We start from the raw sequence: 5,201 nt of genomic DNA on the forward strand, positions 1-5,201 counted from the left end.
GTGTGATGGCTGTAGTTTAAAAAGGCAGTTTTCTTTGAAAAGTCAGAGCTACAGGCCTTTCCCATGCTTCTGACAGGAAGCAGAAGGATGTGATCAGCAGCAGGCATGATTACATGTACTCTATTTGACATAATGGACAGTGCATGGCTTTCAGAGCTGGGCCAGGCCTAAACAATGAAATACCTGAAAAAGAAATAAAACCGTCTCATTCAAAATAGCATTGAAAAGAATAAAATACTTAGATATAAATTTAACCGAGGAAGTCAAAGACCTGTGCACTGAAAATTATGGAAAGAAATTGATGAAAGACTTTAGTGAAAGAAATTGCCAAAGATATCCCTGGCTGATGTAGCTCAGTGGATTGAGTGCTGGCCTGTGAACCAAAGGGTCACAGGTTCAATTCCCAGTCAGGGCACATGCCTGGGTTGCAGGCCAGGTCCCCAGTAGAGGGCGCTTGAGTGGCAACCACACATTGATGTTTCTCTCCCTTTCTTTCTCCCTCCCTTCCCATCCCTCTAAAAATAAATAAAATCTTTAAAAAAAATCCCTGTCAAAATTACAATGGCATTTTTCACAGAAATAGAGAAAACATTCCTAAACTGTATAGAGAAGCACAAAAGACCATGAACAAAGTAATATTAAGAAAGCTGGAAGTATGACGTTTCCTGATTGCAAACCACAGGGTGGGGCAAAAATAGGTGTGTGATTGTGAGTATGCAACACATAGAGTTTATTCACTTATTGTTTTCCATACAAATAACTGTAAGCCTACTTTTGCCCCGCCCTGTGTACTACAATGCAATAGTGATTATAACAGTATTGTACTAGTATAAAAATGGGTGCACAGATCAGTGGAACAGAATAACTTATTTCTCATATTCAGAAATAAATTCCTACATATACGATCAACTAATATTTGAGAAGGGAGGCGAGACACTCGATGAATAAAAACTAGTCTCTTCAACAAATGGTATTGGGAAAACTGTATAACCACATGCAGAAAAATGAAACTGTATTCTTCTTTTACACCACAAAAATTAACTCTAAATGAATTAGACCTAAACACAATTAAGGAGTATGAATTTATAGTTATAAAATAAACACAGGGCTGTAAAATGCAGCATAAGGAATATAGTCAATAATACTGTAATAACTTTCCCTGGCTGGTGTGGCTCAGTAGACTAAGAGCAAGCCTGTGAACTAAAAGTCACCAGTTCAATTCCTGCCTAGCGCATATGCCTGGGTTGTAGGCCAGGTCCCTGGTTAGGGGCATGTGAGAGGCAACTGGTCAATGTACCTCTCACACATCGATGTTTCTCTCCCTCTCTTTCTCCCTCCCTTCCCATCTCTCTAAAAATAAATAAATAAATTATGTATGTTGCCAGTTGGGTACTAGAAATATTGGGGGGATCACATTTTACCCACTATACTGTTTAGCTATAACTAATATAAAATAATATTGAATATAAACTGTAAATTAAAAATAAAAAGTGTTGGCAAGGATGTGGAGAAAAGGAAACCCTTATGCACTGTTTGCGGGAACATAATTTGGTTCAGCCACTATGGAAAGCAGTATGAAGGTTCCTCAAAAAATTAACAACACAGCAATTCTCACTCAACATCGTGATATGATCTTAGCACAGTTTGGAGAGCCATGCTGGACCTTGCTCCAGTGCATAGGCGTTTTAACATATCTAATGATCGTGAATGTTCTGTTTGCTCTAGAGAATGTGTGCCTCAGAGGTGATGTGCAATGATAGGGAGTGCACGGCCCAAGATAATAAACATCACATGATACATGTTTTTAAAAATGAAGGTTGCTTGCTAGGTCTACACCTAACAATATGTAATAATTTCCCCAAGAAACTCATTAATCCTGGGTGTCAAATTACTGGGCAGCTCTGTATTTCACCAACAATGGACCTGGGGTCCTGAAAGGCCATTAAAATGCAATGAATAACTTAATCACTTCTGTAAAATCCATACAGGAGTCTCATTTACATGCATCAAAAAATTATCTCTATCCAAATTAACAAATTAGCAATATAATATTAAGGCAATTATATTAGACATTGTTTCTAAGACATTGAACTACATCAAATTATTCCCATGTTGGCTTAATCTCCAGGCCAGGTATTTTGCAAAGGCCATGTGTCATGAATATTTGTGCTGTATCTGGGTTTCTATGGACCAGAAGGGATACTCATAATCATAATATGCATTAAACATATATATATGTGAGCTATAATATAATGGACAATAGTAAATTATTTTGGATCAATCAATAAGGAAAGATTAAAGGGGCTAATGTCAGTGTTGGAAAAGGAAGAAATTCAACTACCAACACTGAAACATTAAAAAATTACTAGAAAAAGTGGTAAAGTATAAATGAATGAATAAATGAATATATATAACAGTCAGCAATGTGTCCACAATGCTTTTTAAAAGCACAAGCTTTCCTAGCTCAATAGCTGAGTATCTTCACCAGCATCTCATCACATGTACACATATAAGTCCAAATTTTTAAAAAGTGATTTTTTTCTTAGTATGCACAATTCAATGTACTTGAAAATAATAATTTGGCAACTTGATAGAAGCAGGGAGAAGCTAGCTGTGTTGCCTAAGAAAAGGGCAGTGAAGAACCGAATCCCACCTTTCTTTTTCTGAGTCAGTTGTTGCTTTAACTAGTTCATGCTAGCTGAGTCAGCAGCTGCTGTATCTTCTCTTCAGGTACTGCCGTCCTGAGGTCTGGCACAATGTGATCTTCTCCCAGAAAGGAAAGAAATTCCATTACTTTGGTGCTTGATATGAACTAGCTTGTTAGCTGTGTGCTATCTAATCTAATCTCCCTCAACAGCTTTATTGATAGGGACATATTAGCATCTGGGTTTTGCCAATGAGGAAATTGAAGCCAGAGAAATAAAACGATTTGTCCGAGTTTCATGGCTAATTTCCGTGGAGACCTCAGGCTCCTGAAACCATCTTAGTGTGTTTCATACCACTCTAGCTGTGACAAAACCCATGCTGTAAGGACTTCTGCAACATGTGATTCCATCCATCGTGGTCAGGACACCAAGCCCAAGTTAGCAGGAAATGGTTGCTGTTTGGAGGGGCCACACAGGAAATGCCAACCCAAACAAAAAAGATCTTTTTGCTTTCAAGGAATGTTTGGATTTAAATCTAGCAGACATTTATCAAGTGCTTTCTATGATCAGACATTGTGCTATATACTTTCACATAGCTGTTGTCAAAACAAATGATTTTATTGATATGCACTAAGGTAATAAAACTGTCACATTTTAAAAAATAATGGATTGTACCCACCCTGACCAGGTAGCTCTCAGTTCGTTAGAGTGTCTTCCCTATACCCCAAGGTTTGACCCCTGGGACACATACAAGAAGCAGCCAAGGAATGATGCGTGAATAAGTGGAACAAATCTCTCTCTCTCAAATCAATAATCAAAAATGTTTTTTTTAAATGAATTATATCTTATGCTTAAAGAGGGACACTTCTAGAATTTTGTCTGTGTCTCCTCTTCTTGGGAAAGGGATACGATTACTGTCTTAAAAGCCAGCGCATCTGGGTGAGTTGTGAGTAAGTGAGCACAGGGCCGATCAGGAGCTGGTGTGGAGCAAATACTCAAATCAAAGGAACTTGTTTCTTCAAGCTCTTCTGGCAGTGATTCTGACAGTGAAGTTGACAAAAAGTTAAAGAGGAAAAAACAAGTTACTTCAGAAATACCTGTAAAGAAGCAAAAGACTGGTGAAACTTCAAGAGCCTTGTCATTTTCTAAGCAGAGCAGCAACTGCAGAGATGATAGCATGTTTCAGATTGAGAAAATGAGGAACGTCAGTCAGCGTTTGTGACTTTAAAGGAAAAGCCCTAACTGATGTTAGAGAATAGTGGCTGGATCCAGAGGAGAAATGAAACCAGGAAGAAAAGGTATTTCTTGAAATCTCGAGCAACCGAGCCAGTTAAAGGAACAGATTTCTGACATTGATGATGCAGTAAGAAAACTGTAAAATCAGAGCCAAACAAAGCTTGTACTGTTCTAAGGCATTTAAACCTGTCTTTTTACATTGGCTTTTGTTATCTGAACGTTGTTTTCCAAGCTATTGCATATTTGGATTGCAGAACAATTTGTAAGGATACTTTTTTAATGTGCATTATTAAAAATGTTCTGAGTGAAGCTAATTGTCAACTTTATTAAGGAGGATTGCTTTGCATCCACCACCTAGTGTAAAACAAAATCAAGTAATACAATCTTAAAAAAAAAAGCTCATTTGAATGTCCAAACATCAGCTTGTAGACCTTTATTTTGTTCTTTTATTTATCAAGCTCAGTGTTTTTCAGTCCTTCTATGACTAAAAATTAAGGCTATATACCCATTTTAGACAATTTTCCAGGATGGTTTTAAGACATAAGATGTTGCACCTTCAGGCTGACTTTAAAATCTAGGGCCCGCTTCAGATATGACCCTTTGGGGTTTAGGACTGGGGAGACTGCCCGTAATTCTCCTGCCAATAATTCTCCTGCTGTCCACATGGGTATCATCCCCTTCTTTAGGGGAACAAGCCACTTTTCCTGCACTCTACCCCTGTGGTCTAAATGGAGATGGCCATCTTCTCGTATGCCTGCCTCCCTGTTACAGAACAAACGGGGGAGGGGGGCCTGGGACAATATACTATTATTGAAAGAAGGCCCCGGGTCGTTATGTCCGCTGCCCTAGGAAAGACGTCTCTCAATGCCAGAGATTCGTGAAAAGGAAAGGAAATGTTTATTTAATGCTATACTAACTTAAAGTAGTGACCTAATGTCTTTATCAAAAATCCTGAAGTCCCTAAAAATACCCACAAACACACACAGTCCTTCCTTCCTTCCCCCTTTGCCCAGTCCAGAGTACTGTATCTCAGGAAAGGAAATAGAAGTCCATGGCTCAGGCAGTCCTCTGGTTCTTAGTTAGTACTCCACCTCGACTGGGAGACCTCCCTGGGTTCCCGGCACCCTCGGCTGAGTCGCCAGGATCTCTGCTAAAACCAGGTGGTGGTTCCCCCTTCTAAAGCTGTGGGGGTCCCCACTCTGGCACAGACACGTGGTCCTCTCTCCCAGGGCCACGGGAGTCCCCACTCTGTCCAGGCCGCGTGGTTCTCCCTCTCTCAGGGCTGCGGGAAGGGAGAGTCCCCACTCTGTCCAGGCCGCG

At 39.7% G+C, this 5,201-nt stretch overlaps 1 pseudogene; it reads left to right on the plus strand.

Annotated features, from left to right (window-relative positions):
* Positions 1-2,691: 2,691 nt before the first annotated feature.
* LOC118500944 lies at positions 2,692-4,198 on the plus strand (annotated as a pseudogene).
* The last annotated feature ends 1,003 nt before the right edge of the window (positions 4,199-5,201 follow it).

Source organism: Phyllostomus discolor, chromosome 5 (assembly GCF_004126475.2).
Source record: "Phyllostomus discolor isolate MPI-MPIP mPhyDis1 chromosome 5, mPhyDis1.pri.v3, whole genome shotgun sequence".
Taxonomy (NCBI): Eukaryota; Metazoa; Chordata; class Mammalia; order Chiroptera; family Phyllostomidae; genus Phyllostomus; species Phyllostomus discolor.